At 39.2% G+C, this 19,270-nt stretch overlaps 1 protein-coding gene across 18 annotated transcripts in view; it reads left to right on the top strand.

Moving 5' to 3' along the window:
* Positions 1 to 3,639: 3,639 nt before the first annotated feature.
* The window catches only part of epb41a (erythrocyte membrane protein band 4.1a), a 148,227-nt gene continuing 132,596 nt past the window's right edge, over positions 3,640 to 19,270 (top strand). For 17 of the 18 annotated variants that reach the window (XM_077196649.1, XM_077196647.1, XM_077196645.1 and 14 more), the window contains exon 1: positions 16,994 to 17,125. The gene's annotated coding sequence lies outside the window, so the exon portion shown is untranslated. Of the gene's footprint in view, positions 3,775 to 16,993; positions 17,126 to 19,270 lie in introns of those variants that run through there. The other variant, XM_077196650.1, reaches the window with a different exon arrangement.

The raw sequence follows: 19,270 nt of genomic DNA, 5'->3' as shown, positions 1-19,270 counted from the left end.
ACAGCGCGCCTCACAGAGCAGCGTGCTCAGTCGGTGCTGAACTGCTTGAACACTTTCAAGGGCAGGACAGCGGTCCCACTGAAACTCTTTCAGAGGCTCCTGGGGCATATGGCAGCAGCATCAGCGGTAACCCCGCTCGGCCTGCTACATATGAGACCGCTTCAGCACTGGCTTCACGGCCGAGTCCCGAGATGGGCGTGGCATCATGGCACTCACTGGGTGGCAATCACACCGGCGTGCCGCCAGACCTTCAGCCCGTGGTCAGACCCCTCGTTCCTGCGGGCAGGAGTCCCCTTGGAACAGGTGTCCAGGCATGCTGTGGTATTCACAGATGCCTCTGCCACCGGCTGGGGTGCCACGTACAACGGGCATGCAGTGTCAGGGGTGTGGACGGACCCTCAACTGCATTGGCACATCAACTGCCTCGAGTTGCTAGCAGTACATCTCGCCCTGACCCGCTTGAAAAGACGGCTACAGGGCAGGGACGTGCTGGTCCGTACGGACAACACTGCGACCGTTGCGTACATCAACCGACAAGGTGGTCTACGCTCCCGTCGCATGTCGCAACTCGCCCGCCATCTCCTCCTCTGGAGTCAGAAGCATCTGAGGTCGCTTCGAGCCATGTATGTCCCCGGCTTGCTCAACCGTGTGGCCGACGAGCTATCACAAGCTGTGCTCCCGGGAGAATGGCGACTCCACCCCCAGGCGGTTCAGCTGATCTGGAGAGAGTTCGGGGAGGCTCAGGTAGACCTGTTTGCCTCCTCAGAGACCTCCCACTGCCAGCTGTTTTACTCCCTGACCAAGGGAACACTCGGCACGGACGCACTGGCACACAGCTGGCCCCGGGGCCTTCGCAAATATGCGTTTCCCCCAGTGAGCCTACTTGCGCAGACACTGTGCAAAGTCAGGGAGGACGAGGAGCAGGTCCTTCTGGTGGCTCCCTATTGGCCCACCCGGACTTGGTTCCCAGAACTCATGCTCCTTGTGACAGTCCCTCCCTGGCCCATTCCTCTGAGGAAGGACCTTCTGACTCAGAGACGGGGCACCCTATGGCACCCGCGTCCAGACCTCTGGAAACTCCATGTCTGGTCCCTGGACGGGACGCGAGGGTTTAGGTGACTTACCCCCTGAGGTACTTAACACCATCACTTCAGCACGGGCGCCGTCCACGAGACGTGTTTACGCCCTGAAGTGGAACCTGTTCGTCGAGTGGTGTTCTTCTCGCCGAGAAGACCCCCGAAGATGTCCGATAGGGTCTGTGCTTTCCTTCTTGCAGCAGGGGTTGGAGCGTAGACTGTCTCCCTCCACCCTCAAAGTACATGCTGCCGCTATTTCAGCTTATCACGACCACATAGATGGCAAAGCAGTGGGAAAGCACGACCTGGTCGTCAGGTTTCTTAGGGGGGCGAGACGATTAAATCCTCCTCGACCCCCCTCCATACCCTCTTGGGATCTTTCCCTGGTGCTTCGAGCACTTCAGGATGTTCCCTTTGAGCCTCTGCAGTCAGTAGACTTAAAGCTTCTTTCCATGAAGACTTTGCTGCTGGTTGCACTGGCCTCTGTCAAGAGGGTAGGAGACCTGCACGCTTTTTCGGTCGACGAATCGTGCCTAGAGTTCGGGCCGGGTGACAGCCACGTGGTACTAAGACCCCGGCCTGGCTATGTGCCCAAGGTTCCTACCACTCCCTTCAAAGACCAGGTAGTGAACCTGCAAGCGCTGCCTTTGGAGGAGGCAGACCCAGCCCTGGCTTTGCTCTGTCCCGTTCGCGCTCTGCGTATGTACGTGGACAGAACTCAAAGCGCCAGGACCTCAGACCAGCTCTTTGTCTGTTACGGAGGCCAGCAGAAGGGAAAGGCTGTCTCCAAGCAGAGGATGGCCCACTGGATAGTGGATGCCATCGCCTTGGCTTACCAAGCACAAGGCGTGCCCTGCCCGCTCAGGTTGCATGCACACTCCACGAGAGGCGTTGCATCCTCCTGGGCGCTGGCACGTGGCTCCTCGCTAACAGATATCTGTAGAGCTGCGGGCTGGGCGACACCTAACACGTTCGCTAGATACTATAGCCTACGTGTAGAGCCGGTGTCCTCCCGTGTTCTCACCCTAGACGGGTAGAAGCACTGAGAGGTCTGGCTCTGTCGGCTTGCTGCACCCTACTGTGCACCCTTATTGCTCCAGAGTAAAACCTGTTGAGTCCTCCAAAACCCCTCGGCCCGGACTTGGCGGAGCGTCCGGCGCCAGGCCCTTATCCGCTGAATCCTTGAGAACCGGATCTGGGCTGGGTTCCATTTGTGTGACCCTACGGGGATCCCATATGTGTATATTCCACGGCTGCTCCTATCGGAAGCCCGTGTCTTTCCCTTGGGCTAAGTCACCCTTTATTTCATATGCAGTACAGCCTTTGGCTAGTCCATATGCATTTCCACATAACTCTTTGAAGAAGTGGCTTCCGCAGCGTTCCTTCCTAAACAGAAAGGGCACGCTTTCCCAGTGTTATCCAATATCTCACTGTATGGGTTATTACGGAACAACAGTGTCAGACTCACTCTGTGTAAGCCTCCGCCTATCGTCCTTCCAGGCAAGAAGGTGTAGAGGCTTGCACGGGGGCGCTGGATGGGGTGCAGCGGCTGTGGGGCTTTGGTAGGGATTCCTATTGGTCAGTCATGACCTACGTTGTAGTGACTGACCGATAGGGAACGTCTCGGTTACATATGGTAACCCTCGTTCCCTGAGGGAGGGAACGGAGACGTAGGTCCCGTCGCCACATCCGCTGCCGCCCGCCGGGGCGGCCAGCTTTCTCAGGCTTGGCTCCTCAGCAAAAAACTAGTGTGCAATCGCACCAGCTGCTCGTTTATACCCGCGCTAACGAGGGCGCGCAGCTGATACATATGATTGCACGCCAATGTGTATTGGCTTGTTTTAGTTTCACTCGAAGTAGATTGGCCTCTCTAGCGAGATTCCTATTGGTCAGTCATGACCTACGTCTCCGTTCCCTCCCTCAGGGAACGAGGGTTACCATATGTAACCGAGACGTTTTTGAGTTCTTTTTTTTGGAATTTTCAGTGTGACATCTATTTACATTACAAAATGGCATCTAAAGTGCATCAATGACACATCTACTGTTTCAAAAGTAGCCTATACATAGACTTATTAAACTGCCTCATGATTAGGCTACTTTTACAATGTTGTTTTGAACTTTTGAAGCTTGACAATTTTGGATTTGCAGATTTTCAGTGGATGGACAAAATGACAAGAATTTAAAAAATAGCCTAAGCTATATATAGCATATCTTCATTTGTCACAGTATCTTCACAAGTCTTTGGAACAACATGAGAGTGAATAAATTTGGACAGAATTGTTAACTTTAACATCCCTTTAACCGGTATGATAAATGTCACAATGCAAAAATTCATGAATCCTGAATTAATGCACTCTCATTATACTTTCATTCTTTACAGTATTGTTGGAAATTGCACATAGGCATATCCCTCCTAGAGTATCCAAACGTTAAATGTCTTGATCAAGGGCTCAGTAGTGGGTAGTTCATAGATAAACCCTGCTGGGATTTCAATCTACAACCATTTTTTCAGTCAGATGTTTAACCACTACATAACCCACACCGCAGAAAAGGAATCGTGATTTGAACATTAAGGGGGCATCACCAGAGAAGAGCTGTGACGCTGGCCTACGAAAGAGCACAGCGTCGACAAAAATATTATAGGCTACTGGAAAACCAGCTCACAGGGAGAAAGGACAGCGCCTTTCCTTTGCCGCAGGTAAACACTTCTGGGTTAGCCGTTTAATCCGGCTGGTCAGAATAATGAAGATAAATATCACCGACCAGTATCGCTATTTCGAGGACAGCATGTGCGACTGTCTATTTCTGAGGTGTAAAGTCGGTGTATGAGGCTGATTGACAGATAATGTTGCTATAGTTACAGCGGCCGGTGATCGTTAGAGCGGTTCGCGCTGTCAGCTGGATCAGCGCGTGCATTGAACGGATCTAAATAAAACACTTTCAGCTGGATTTTTACGTAAACAGAGATTATCATTCTGCTCCTTGTTAGCACGCTTACTAACACTGCATTAAGCTGCCGTTAGATCTGTCATTTCGAAGTCGTGCTAAATTGCTGTTGTCATTTAGTTATATTTCATAATATATCCAACCATGCACTTTCGGTTAATGTTAGTTGTAGTCGTGTAAAAAAAGAAAAGAAGAAAAAACACATCTGAGGCATGTGGCTTCATTTCTATCCGTGTCAGTATTTGTAAATTATGTAATATGCATTATTATGGTGTTATTTATCGTACTGCAGAGAAATGAGCAATATCTCGGCCCTCTCCCCCAAAATGTCGTGTGGATTTAAACGTGCTCAATGGAGAAGATGAAGAAGGAAAAAAAAGTTATTGTTCATTAGATTGATTTTGTTTTACAGCTGCTTTGGGCATTTGTACATGGATGTTATGACGAAAATCATTGGTTGAGGCAACCAAGAGTTTTTTTTTATTACATGACATTAAAAGGTCACAGGACTTCCTGATTTTGTTTCCATAATGGTGTGAATTATGATGCTATGCTATCATAAGATGTAGCTGGCAAAAGGTATTTGAAACGAAACCCCAAATTGCATTGGCACTAACTGGCTCATCAAGCCGTGAAAATTGGGTTAAATTCAAAATCCCAATACAAGCTTTTATAGAACACACATGGATTGATGTAGGCCTATCCATACCACAACTTTTTAAATGCCCATAATCCTATTGAAACATAGCCTAATGTTACATCACAAAATATTGGGAAAATAAGGAGAAATGGAGAGGGTTGGACAAAATATATCATTAATGACCAGAGAGTTTTGCTTTTTGTAATCAAAAAGATACATTCACAGAGAAACACATAACCAGTGTTGGGGGTAACTTATTACAAGTAACTTGAGTTACATAATCAGATTACTTTTTCAAGTAACTAGTAAAGTAACGCATTACTTTTTCAATTTACAACAAAATATCTGAGTTACTTTTTCACATTTATTGACTGACAGCTCTCCTGTCCCCATGTTGAGAGAAATAAAGAGAGGTGTTGTGTGCATTTGCATTGAACATGCATTTACTCATCTCACTTGCACAAAAACATTCAGTATTCCTCAAAATGAATAAAAACAGTAAAATGCAATCTCAGAATTTTGTGCAAAAGTTTTATAATTAACTATGTTAAATTACACAAATATACTTTATTTATTTAATCTCACTTTATTAACCAATGTCTTTGCTGCTGACCTACAATGATCTAATTCAACCATACTAAGCAAAAATGACTTTAGATTAGGTTTAGAAATAAGAGTGTTGAACTTCCTTCTCCTGTATCCTATTGTTATTTAATCAAGAACAGCAGCAGCTGAAAGGTTTGTTTCAGCTGCGCCCTCTACTGTACATTAGTAAATATGCATTTCCTTCAGCCTTAGGCTTATTCATTTAACTTTTGATGTGAAAGGGCCTTAACAATTGGCAAAAATAGATTGTTTTAGCTGTTATTAAAAAACAAACAAACAAGCCCATGCAGATGAGAAAAAGTTACGCAAAAGTAATGTAACGCATTACGTTCCATAAAAAGTAACTAAGTAACGTACCTAGTTACTTTTTTGGGGAGTAACGCAATATTGTAATGCATTACTTTTAAAAGTAACTTTCCCCAACACTGCACATAACAAATGTACAAAATGCTTGTTCATGATGTTCAAAATGTTTAATCAAAATGTGCAACAATTACCTTTAGGGCTACAATAGCTTATCACTGGGGTAGTACCCTTTAGCCTAAGGAACAACATTGTACCTCACACCCTTAAATTAATACTATGAACTTTTATGGGCAAGGCACATACAGGTAGATGCCCCTTTAAGGGTACATGCCCCAGTGACAAGCTGTTATACCGCTAAAGGTAGAATGTTTGGCCATTTTTATCTGAGAGAGCAGGTTATATGAACATGTTATGTAATGTATTAAAGGGCAGGTGATTTGGGGTCTGGGCATACAATAACCAGGTTTATTATTTTTTTTTTAAAGTAGAAATTGTAGTGGGGTAAAACTGTTATTAAAAGAGATGCTCAGGTGGGCATTGTTTCATAAATTGGAGACCTGGAGGTGGTGGTAAGTATGGGTGATCTTTTAATGTGATTTTGGTGCTACAACAGATTTGAGATTGATTCAGTCCTTTAATAGCTATGTAGTCTGCATATCTGAAGATGTTATTGACATGAAATGGGATGTGAAGTGGTTTGTCTAGGGAAAAAAGCAACTGAGATGAATGTTAAGTTCTTAAGGCTGAATGCTGATTGTCATATTCACTATTTTTCATGGTTTGACATTGTCTGTTATTTTTCTGTACTTTCATGTCTGATATTATACCCAGTCTTTCATTTTTAGCAGTGGCCTAAAAAAAGTTTTTTTGGGGGGAGGTGGGAGTCGGACTGAATGTAATTGTTAAATAACCATTTAACATGACGATATAACAATGTATCACTATTCCTTAGCTAAAAAGTGGAAGTTGAAAATTCAACTGTTAAAGCATTAAATAAGGTACCATGAATCAGTGAATTTGAGTTTAATGTGGGTATATTTTCAGTAATAGATTAATCATTAAACAAATCTGTTATTTTTTTTAAATCAGCCATTTATATTGATGTGATTCAAAGATGAAAGCCATAATACTAATGTTGTCCCCAAGAGGGAGCCACAGGATAACAAATCATTTTTAAGATCTCAGTTCAAAGGCTGTGAAAATTGCTCAATAAATTGACAAGTAAAAAAAGGACTTTGAAATTGCAAATAGGGAAACCAATAAAAGGCATGACTCACATGCAGCTAGCCAAGTCCATCAAAGCTCCATGATCCTTATATATTTTATTCATTTGAATGCCTTGTAAAATGATTTTTTGTACAAATAAAACCGAATTTACTTTCATTTATTTTCATCAAGAGATATAGCGCCTTGAAAGTCGATAATGGTCCAATTACATGAATCAACTATATTGATTCGCTAAAATCAAAGGAGGGCGGGACAATCTGAAACAATCCAATTAGAGTGCAAAAGTCACAAGTTTCAAAAGTTTACTGACCTACATAGATCTATCACATAGACACCCATTTGTCTGGCGCCGTGCACACATAAAACGGTGATTTGAAAAGTCGATGATTTTTAATAGGTGCTAACATGACTACCAGTCGAATAGTAGCCTATGGCTAAATAATGCTTTTTCGTAATTATTTTGCTATATATATATATATATATATATATATATATATATATATATAACTTATTTTTAACATTTTGAAGTAGCCTTCTTCTCGTGCTAGCACCCCCTATTGACCAGCCGCCACTGTTTAGCATATAATGCTGTTTATCTTGAACTTGTTATATATATATTATAATTTTATGACAGTTTTCTGGTTCTTTGGTTCTAACACGTTTTTGGACAATTAAGCCATGCATAAACACATATGGATTGCATTGGACCTAGAGGCATTTATTTTACAAAATAAAATTATGAAAATAAAGTATGTAAGCAATAAGGTACGAGAGGTTGTGCTGTATCGTGAATAAGTCACGGCTGAAGGGGGTTGTTATGCATGACGGGAAGCGGAAAAAATAGTCCCATCCTGTGCTGAGGGCACGCAAGGTTTCTCGCTCTCTCCCTCTCTGCCGTGCGCGCGGTACACACTTTGGAGCAAATACAGTAGGCTATGTTCTGTCTCGCATACGTGGCTTTAGATTGCAGGAGATTTTATCTAATTTACGGGCACCAGGGAGCCGCTATCAATATGCAGGATTTTGATAGGTTAATTTTTTTTAATCAATTCAGCCCAACTCTAAAAAGGAGGACAAGGGAGTGTCCGGCTTGAGGCTGCGTCGGACGCCGGACAAGGGGCTTAAAATCCGGACTGTCCGGCCAAAATCTGGATTTATGGCCACCCTGCCTGTGAGGTTGGGTGATTTTAGGGAAAGTGCGGTGCAAGCATAGTCTGGCCTACGTTAGGACGCTCCCTAACATATTTGAGGGTTATTGTAACAAGAGATGGATTTATTTGGATTTTGTTATTTGCAACCCCTTCAGCTTTTAAGCTGCTCGTTGACGTGCGACTTAAGCATAATTCCTTGCTCTAAAAGAACCAATCCATGGGTGTACAGCTTGGCAGCTGAGAACTTAAGTGGACTAAGTCGCAAGTAGTGCTCCGCTCTGAATGGGTTGGTTCTAGTATACTCTCTTTTCAAAGCTTGGAAGTTGAGAGTTGAGATGGACTAAGTCACTGAAAGCAGCCCACTCCCTCATTTGTCGCCCTCAACAATTCATTTCATTGGGGAATAATGCAGGGCTATGAAAGTTGTTGATGCTTTTGTCTAACTCTGGGTCAAGGCCCATCGAGATCTTCAGTGTTTGCCTGACAAGATTGTGCTTGATAACGTCACAGCTTTGGGGCAGGCATTGGTCATGAGGGTGTAGTGTGTATTAGCATCTCCATAGCTTCAACATCTGACACAGCGTCTCGTTCCCTTCACAGAGAACTGGGAAACATGGGTAACCCTAAGATGCTTTTTGTTCTCTTGTCAAAAAGAAGTACACTTAACATATATTTAAAAAGAGTACTACTCATTACAGAAATAATATAGGCCTACTAATTATATTAAATACAATCTGTTGAACGTAAGAGTGATTTGACCCATTTTAAGTAGGATCTAAGTACTTATTTATATATAATTTCATATTTACTTCTATTGTCTTTAAAATATGGTTAAAGTATACTATTGAAATTATTGACTAGCATTTATGGTGAACTAAAATATACTTCAATTTTTATTGAAACTTGTACGAAACGGGTCTTTAAATAATATTATTTGTAATCACATTAGTGATGATGAATTTGCAATTTAGTACATTTAAAATATATTAACTTAATGTAATCTCAAATAACACACTACAGCTAAAATTATAATCAAGTACTTCATATGTGGTTTAGAATGCTAGTCAGCACATCAAAAATGTGTACTTTAAATCATGACGAAATATTATTAAAACATAATGGTTTAAAAGTCTAAAGTGGACAATCTTTAAGTTCACTTAAGTGCCTTTTATTTCATTAATATTATATAATTTGCAAGTACAGTTTTAAGATTTGAATTACACTACAAGTGCACCTTCAATACAATTAAGTACACTTATTTTTCAGAATGTTTATTAGAGCTGTATAATAAAGTTATATTGCAAACTATGGCACTTTGTCACCTGTACCAGAAAGTAAGTATATTAACTCTCCCCTGTCTACATTCTGTATAAATTACCACATAAAAAAAAATACACAATCAAAACACAATGCCCCATAGACTTCCATTGTTTAAGTGTTCTGTCAACACATTTTGTTTTTCACAGTAAGGATTACTGTACCTTTTTTTATTCTGATGAAAAGTAGCCTTTGGAACAGAGTTTAAGTTCTTTTTCTCTATAAATCTACCTCTTGGTATGTCATTCATATGCTCTTTTGGATCAAATCATGGTCTTCATTATCTTCTGGAAATAGAATTTAGGGGAACAAGATAGGCCGTAGAGATGAGCAGCTATAATAATGAAACATGAGCTTAATGGGAGTTTGGTTTCATTCTTGGCAACATTAAATATTGAACACTTTGAGTGATACGAGCAAGAAAAAGTATTAATAGAGAGCTAGCTCATATTTTCACTCTCTGTCTTCCATTTTTTCAGTCTTCTGAGGTGGAGAGAATGGTCATTGTTGGAAATTTGGGAAATTTTATAATAAACATAAATTTTCCAATTTATGACAAGTCCTAAACTATGTTTTGGTGTAGAAATTGTTTGTAAAATGTTTTTTTTTTAAATTCCTTACCCAGTAAATTTCGTAAGTCATGTGGCCTTTGAATGTCATTGTGGACAATGTGCGGCCTTGACGTCAATGATTCTTCGTACAAAATCAAATTTTGAAATCAAAATTAATATTAATATATTACCTTGAATAGGCCCAAGATTGGTCTCAATTGGTTTCAATCGTTACATGCCATCTGCAGCCAGTAATTCAGCGCACAAAAATCTTTATACTATGCAAGCGAACCATTAAGTTGGTGTCATGTTTTCTTTTACATTCAGTAATTTTGTTCATGGTTCTTTCGTTTTTTTTTTAATGAAGGAATATCAACTTTCACTAAGTGACATATACATTTGATTGTACTTATACAAAAGTTAAACAAAGTTTTACTAAATACACTTTTATATCTGGCTGTATATGTATTGCTAATACTTTTTCTCTGCCTCTCTTTTTTATCTTTCGCATCCTGGATTGGATTATCCTTCATTGGCTGATGATTTTGCTGGAAATGACTCGGTGTGATTTGTGGTGAGTTTGTCATATTACTGCCTTTATTTATTTTGAGATTTGCAAAGCTCAGCAGAACAAAGACTTGTTATTCATTGTTTCAGGTCACATCATGGTTCCCTCAATAAACTCCACATTTGCTCACAAAGTAAAGACATTGCTTTTGAAACAAGGATTCAGAAAGTACCAATATTAATATTTTGTCTGAGACAGACAGATGACACTGTACTGAGATTTAGATCAGTCTTATCTGTGCTGGCAGATGAGGCCTGAAACACAAAACCTCAGGCTGAAAAGGTTATCACATCACTATAAAAGCTTTTTACACTCTTCAGACACTGACAGATGATGGTAACCGGGAACAACTGATAGATAAAAAGAGACACTGCTTAAGAAGGGTTTGTACTTTCAGAAATTCTTATTAAATTAATTCTTATTATTTTTAATTAAAATAAGGCATTAAAGATTAAATTACATTCCTTTTTTGAATTTATGTTTTGCCTGACTTTATTGTGACAGCTCACAGCAGGACTGAGGGTTTTATGGTTGAGTCATCTATGTATGTGTTTCATGGATAAACATGCAGCCAAAGTAATTACATACAAGAGATTCATCATGTCAACTTTCAACTACCTTTGCAATGATCTTACTGTATACATATTTTCTTCAGAGTATTAGTGATATGATTAATCAGTGTATCAAGTACACACTAAGCTTTATTTTGGATGTGAATGTGTACATGCAGGTCATTAGGAAGCTATGCGGTGTATGAATGTTTGGGTCAATGCCAGTCTTTTTGTTTTATGGTCATTTTATATTGACAGTGTATAATATATGCAGAATTGCCGTCTTTGAAAAACTGGAAATATTGCAAATATAGGGTGAAAATAGTTTTAATACATAGCAACGAGAAAATGGTTTTCCTTGATAAATATCAAGCACATTTCTTTATTCATTTTTCTCTACATTTTCTAAAGAACACATCTTTTTATCATGCAGGATAAAGATATTTTATTTGCTTCATCTTGTGAAATAGAGATTCAAAAAATGACATTAAATTATTAGCTCCCATGTAGTTTTACATAATGTCAGCAGATGGAAGCAGAGAGTCTGATGGGGAAATTGAGGAACAGGTGGTCACTGGCTTGAGCTCTGGATTAACAACATGCAAACAGAAAGAAAAAAACATCCTCCCAGGAAGAAACAGTGAAACTCAAAAACACCCAGAGTAAGAGAACATTTACTGTGGATGTTTTCATCACATCAGCCTTTTGTGTGTGTGTGTGTGTGTGTGTGTGTGTGTGTGTGTGTGTGTGTGTGTGTGTGTGTGTGTGTGTGTGTGTGTGTGTGTGTGTGTGTGTGTGTGTGTGTGGTATGCACTTTTGAACAACATTTCCCAAAAAAACACAATTTTATATTCATATAATTCATCATTAACAATATATGATGTGATAACATTTATAATACAGTTATTTGATAAATAAAATATATTTAAATTAAAAAACATTTATATATTTAATATTTATTTTATTTTAGATTTTAATTTTGTATGATGCCCAACTGTTAAACTTTATATTTTGTTACATTTACATTTACATTTAGTCATTTAGCAGACTCTTTTATCCAAAGCGACTTACAACTGAGGACTAAAGCAAGCGAGTTATTGTTATTGTCTTACAACTATGACTTATTCTATCTTACCTCTGAGCAATGAAGTCCTCGAGTCTAGAACCCTAGGAAAAGATATTAGGCTATTTAACAACAACTGAGCTGACAACAGTCAAAATGCATTATGTCTCAGATTTACAGGCCCCTATGTAAGGGGGGTCATAAGTCAACACCATTGCTGAGTATTTTCTCTTTAAAACGGCAATGAACAGTCTCAAAACGCGGTTTGAAATCCCTGGTGTTTCTGACGTCACAAACTACTTTGTAACCAATCACGTCAATGAGTGATGTCAACTAGTGGATCTCTGAGCTGGTGTGAGTGAGTGGAGGCGGGGATAATTTGCATATTCATAGAACTGTGTATACTAAATGAAGCAAGGGTTTAGAGTTACATTCAAGCTATTTTAAGGCATGAAGAATAATTTTTTTCAAGGAAAAAACACTTATATCATTTTGGTGATCAAAGATGAGTTTTAAGAGATAAAACTATTGACTGCAGATGGACTTTAAAAGAAAATAATGCTTATAATAAATGCTTATTATTTATAAATATACGTCCACATTATAATTGTTATTTTTCAAATGAACAGTTATGATGCACATTCAGCCCAATCTCACGGCAATTCGTACGGATTTTACGAGGTGGCTAATTCGTACGAATTCATACGACCTCACTCGTACGAATTGGTAAGATTTTTGCTAAATCGTACATATTTTACGAGTTGCCCAATTCGTATGAATTTGTACGAATGACCTACCCCTGACCCCGCCCCTAAACCTACCCATCACGTGGGTTTAGACAAATCGTACAAATCAGTACGAGTGAGGTCATACAAATTCATACGAATTACACACTTTTTAATCACTCGTACAAATTCGTACGAATTGGTCGTGAGATAGCGTTGGCACATTGCACAATTTGCAATGCAAATAGGTCCAATCTTTGACATACGATATTACTAAAGATACTAAACACAGGGACATTGTACATTGTAATGCCATCAATGCTTTTGTTGTGTGTAATATTCGTTACAATTTTATTTTCTTACTACTTTCTGTATTTTCATGTTATTTATGATAGTTATTTCAAAAGTGTTATCTTCATTACTATGTGTATATATAATGCTATGACTAAAGACCCTATCCCTGTAATGAATTATGGGTGTAATGGGTTGTGTTTGAAACACAGCCAGTGTGTTGACAATTTTTGGCTGCACTAACGATCCCCAAAATCTCTTGACCATATTGGTGTGAGCATGTCTGACATGACATCATTCATTCAGTAGGAGGTATCCTATGGCCTATCAGTTTTGAGATATTTGACTAATGCTGTGGTGGTTGACAGAGCAGTAATTAGGGGTTTCGTGCCCAGCTGGTGCCCACTATCACAGCTGTTAATGGAGAAGATCTGGGGGTGGGGAGGAGACGCAGAAGGTTCTAGAGGGACAGGGTGGGGTGGGGTGGGGTGTGTGTGTGTCTCCTCTCTGTCGCGACCATCTCTGGGGACTTTGACTGTCTGGTTGGTGCTGTCACTTTGTTTTAGCAGATGTATTGCAAAGCACCTGCCCTTTACATTATCCATGGGAACTTGAAGGGCCAATGCTCCTGATGTGGGAAACCACATTAGAAAGTGACAGACAGAGATCCATATACTATTAATTATCCATGAAACCAGCCACTGATAAAAGATCAAGTTTTGTTTTAAGAACCAAAAAAGATTCAATGATGTCCTGCTACTGAATAGGTCCCTCTTAGATTTTAACAAAAACAATAACACATATTTGTGACATTTTTCAAATGTTTATTTTATTTTATCATTATTCTTGGCTGAATGCTTACAAAATAAATAGGCTTAAATGTGAACAAACAAAAGTGCACATGCACTTTTTGTTTGTGCAGTTACTAGGGCGGCACCATCATGCATTATTTACTAGTAGTGATGGATGATGGCTTGTTTGTAGGGCAGAGACACCTAACCCTCCAGTCATGATTATTGTGTGGATAGACAAAATGCTGAGATTTACAATCCTATGAAGACATTACTGTATATGTCCATTAACCTCACATATCTGATGTAACTGAACCCGAACTACACCAGAAAGTTTTTATCTGAGATTTGTGATACTAATTCATTACATTAATACAATACAAAAAATAAAATAAAATAAAATTACACACACACACACACACACACACACACACACACACACACACACACACACACACACACACACACACACACACACACACACACACACACACACACACACACACACACACACACACACACACACATGTAGTGTTTCCATATTTTATGGGGACTTTCCATAGACATAATGATTTTTATACTGTACAAACTGTATATTCTATTCCCTTCACTAACCCTACCCCTAAACCTACCCATCACAGAAAACTTTCTGCATTTTTACATTTTCAAAAAACATCACTTAGTATGATTTATAAGCTGTTTTCCTCATGGGGACCAAAAAATGTCCCCACACGAACAAGGATTTCAGATATTGCCATCCTTATGGGGACATTTTGTCCCCATAATGTAGGGTTTACCAGGCCACACATACACACACACACACACACACACACACACACACACACACACACACACACACACACACACACACACACACACACACACACACACACACACACACACACACACACACACACACACACACACACACACACACACACACACACACACACACACACACACACACACACACACACACACACACACACACACATTTACTATGTACTTACTTTAACAATTACTAGGTGTGCATGGTAACACCTTATTTTACAGTGTCCTTGTTACATGTTACATAATAGTCAACATTTGAAGTGGATCAAAACCTTTCATCAAAGTTATACGTGAATTTTGAACAATACCCATTCTAGTCTTAGGACAACTTTGATGTACTTTTTTGATTCACTTCAAATGTTGACTACTGTTACTTTAGTAATTATTTACATGCAACTAACGTAAACCACACCCTCAGCCCAACCCTAACAAGTAAGTACATGTAGTTAATTACTGTAATATTACTCAGTACTTAAATGTATATTTACACTGTAACTACAGTGAATAAAAGTGACACTTGAAATAAAGTGTAACCGTGCACACTTATTGTGTTCATGTTGTATTGCAAAACAGTTTTACTGCTAGTTATGTCTGTCTGACTGAGTCTGGTAAGATGTCAAGAAAAAAAAAAAAAGAAGATCAGATCTAAAAGTATCTACATTCCCTTTATGTGATAAACTAGTTCTATCAAATGGAAATATAGGCCTTATGTAAATCTTTTAAAGCCACTGTTGAATTGATGGTGGTTTGTCTTTAATCCAATTAAGTAAAATACATCTTCGACCAATATAAAGCAACATGTGCTAAAGTTATGTCCCCTGTGCAAGTGTCAAGTTATTGCGTACCAGACCTAGGATAAAGCAGAACCATGGGCCTTTACATATAGTATAACCATTATGTTCTCTAATCTCCTTTGGACCTTGCTCCAGAATCGTGAGATTAACGGACATAAGCAAAACACTACTTTTACACTTTGGGCAAATTGACAGCTTTGCGGATTAATTTTAGTTTAAGGGTTAGTTCAGTCAAAAATGAAAATTCTGTCATAATTTACTCACCCTCGAGTTGTTCCAAACATGAATACATTTCTTTGATCTGCTGAACACAAAATATGATATTATGAAGAATGTTTGTAACTGTTGTGGGGTACCATTGACTTCTATGTTATAGAAAAATATATGTAAGTTAATGTATCTTACAATATATGCAACCAAAACTGTTTGGTTAAAAATATAATTCAAAATATCTTCTTTTGTGGTCAGCAGAAGAAAGAAAAGGTTTAGAACAAATTGAGGCCGAGTAAATGATGACAGAATTGTCATTTTATTGGTCAATTGTCTAGGTCAATTGGTACTTGCAGTTTGGATATTTTTCAGCCTTGTTTTTTTTTTATGCCAGATCGATCTTGAGAAATGTTTTTCCAGATCACTAATCATTTTCCTGCCGATGTAAAGCGGATTCATTTGTAACCGGTACAGTAGTCTGGGAAGGATGTTCATTTTAATTCATCCTATCCGACCCAGCCCGACCCTTTGTTTACAGTTTACGTCACATTAAGATGTTATAGCCTATTTAAGTTTGCAGAGACATGAATTCCCAAATAACAGAACCCTTCAACTGACCACCTAAATGGGAAACTGGGCAAGGCATTAATATTGCCAAGTGCACCAAGAGACAATACTTTCAGACTTTGAACTGAAAATGTCTGTTATTGTAATAACAGCTGGCTCCGACTTCTCAGGTTCTGTCAAGAAGTAGTTTTAAAAAATATATATAAGTAGGCCTACAATGTAAAAACATGTAACGTTAGCCTATGTGCACAATAACTGCATTGTATCGAATGATCAAATTGTATCAAATTTAACTGAAATGTTAGTAGGCTACATAGAAGTTAAAGACACATATAAAATGAGACCAAATATTTACATTTTCAGTGGAAGAACAAGTTGCGTTCACTATCACAAAACAGCATAACCTATTATGTAAGTGTCTGAGATTCATCCAGTTGAGTCAAACAGTAAACACTTTTTTTTCACCTGAAATTTGCAAAGCATTTGATATGGGAGATAAACTGTAATATAAGCTAAAAGCTGATCAAATGTTGTTCCTTTTTTAGTCAGTCATGCCTAATTTGGAAACAAAGTAGCATCTGAAATTAAACAGTTACAAAACGAATCCAGTTGATCCCGTTTCTAAGTCTCCTTGGTTACGATGCTGCTGCAGCCTCAGCGCCAGGGACCGTAGCTCTGTGATCTCACATCTGATTGGCTCATGTCTACCTCTGCTTGTCTCCCATTGGTCGCTTTTACAAATACTCTTGGCTCATTGAATAGATTGCCCCTCCTTTTTACTAGAATCTATACAGCGTTTTAAAAAAAGGTTGGATAATTTTGTACATGGTTTTGCTTGTGTGATATCTGTGGAAAAGCGATTTCAGGATATTTTGTAGTGGATTACTTCTAACCGTTGATGAATTAAGGGAAAGGTAAGATGGGAATCTTGATGCTGGATTATGTATTGTGTGATGCTCGCGAGGACGGGAATATGTTGACATTTTTTTCACATTCGGCGCCATTTTCAGACACTCCATTAACGCGCACGGCGCACCTGCTCACGCACTATAATTATCAATATCACAGCATTTTGATCGACAGCTGTCAAAAAACTACAGACGTTTTAAAGTTATAGTCGATTGATGAGCGCTTTGATTTATTGTATTGTTTCGGTGCACTGTTGGTGGGCTGACCGTGTCTCACATGTTGGATAGTTTAAGACACCCATAATGCTTTCATTTTTATCATGCGCTTTGATTTAGTAACTTAATACAGCAATGTACGTCTGGAAAAGGGTTAATTTCTGTGTAGTTTATGTCCGTTCGGTCGTGTCGTGGGAAATTGTCCCGTTCAGGTGTATCAAAATAAAGCGCATGTCTAGGCTACCTCATGCACGTATATTTACTGTAAACAATATTATATTGCTATGTCAGTGTTTATTACTAAAGATGGTTGTGCATGACGCGGTTAGATAATTAGATACTCTATCCTCAAATTAAAAGACGCTCATATTACATTTCTTTCTTTCTTTCTAATTCTTTCAAAACTTGTCTTACTGATTGAGTCAATATTATTTAATATGACAGAATAAACCTGGCTGCATTACATCAACAACAAAAAAAAAAATAGTTTCAGATCATATTTTGCACAGTTTCACTTTACACAGTGCATCATCAGTCTGTGTGAGAACTGCAAAGCTGATATTATTATATTTAGAGGCCCTGTGACACTGGATATGTCATAAAGACTAACAGTCTTGAAGTCAACAAATCATATGCTGTGACTTCTGGTGACTTTGCATTGCATTTCATTCAAACCCAGAGGCCTTGTTATTTTAATACCTACCTTAACTTTATTGTTTCTGAGGCTTTAGCCTCAGCTTGTGCCCATTCAGAAATGTTATGCAATCAAACCCCATTTATAAATTGGATGTGCTGTAAGCCTTCCCATGTATTTGTATGAAGAAGAAAAAATGACAGAGATGTGTAATAAAAAAAGTGCCTTTTCCTTTTGATTGAACAATGTTCTCTCTGATGTGATTTTCTGACTGCGCATGTTCTTTGCATGGCTTTTGTTATTGTTCTGCCATGCAGCAAAGGCACTCAGGAATATCTGTTTATAAGCGAATGTGAAGTAGGCACATGGTTCCTTTTAAGGTCTTTCCTGACGTGTGTTCTTGATGGCCCAACAACTTCTGCATATAATGCAATTCAGTCTAGATGGTAGATTAACACACCACCAGGGTTCATCTGGGTGTGTGTGTTTTGCGCTGCTGGTTATACTGAATTAGACATTCTTAGCAGAATTACTTTATAAGTTCTGATGTGTTTGTGTTCATTAGCCCATGCACACTGTAGTGTTAATAGTTGAAGTGTTATAGGGCCCTGCGTGTTATGCTTAATAAAAGTATAGCCGCGTATAGGCTGCGTTTCTCAAAATTCTAAGTAGATGGAACCAATGATGTCTACGATCGAAAGCTTAAAATGCTTTTGTGAAACGCAGCCCTATAAGTTGCAAACAAAATTGTATTCCCCTGAATCAAGTTTCTTTGTACATTTTGAGTTATTTTCTTCTCTTCTGTTATGTTGAAACAAATGTTTTCAGGTTCTTCTTTTTCCTGTCTTTCTGCTCTCCGTTGTGTCTTTCTGCTTCTGTATGTCTGTTTTATTCTCGCTGCCTCGAGCGACCGCCCCCATCCGTTTTGTGTCCATGGAGATCAGGTGCACTGTGGCGGTCTGTGCGACCATGTGGTCATTGATTGGTTTGATTGTTCTGAGTACATCCTCCTGAGCCCCAGTGTGTGTGCAAGTTTACGCCTCCTGTAAAGCAAATTAAGGCTTCTTAATTTGGTTTATCAAATTTTTGTCTTACTGGAAGTTTGTTTATTTAAATCTTGGGTCTGCAAAGGTAAATTGTGTGATTTTGGCACCATTAATGGCACCAGATGGAATTACGAAAACGTTTTTTCTGACTTTTTAAGGGGACATGATATTATTTCCCTTTTTACAATATGTAGCCTAATCTTGAATGCAAATCTCTGGTGTCCCCAGAATGTCTCTGTGAAGTTTCAGCTAAAA

This window comes from Siphateles boraxobius, unplaced genomic scaffold, assembly GCF_051911475.1.
Source record: "Siphateles boraxobius isolate OS27281-9 unplaced genomic scaffold, OSU_SipBor_1 35, whole genome shotgun sequence".
Lineage (NCBI taxonomy): Eukaryota > Metazoa > Chordata > Actinopteri > Cypriniformes > Leuciscidae > Siphateles > Siphateles boraxobius.
This window is presented reverse-complemented; position numbering and strand designations above follow the sequence as displayed.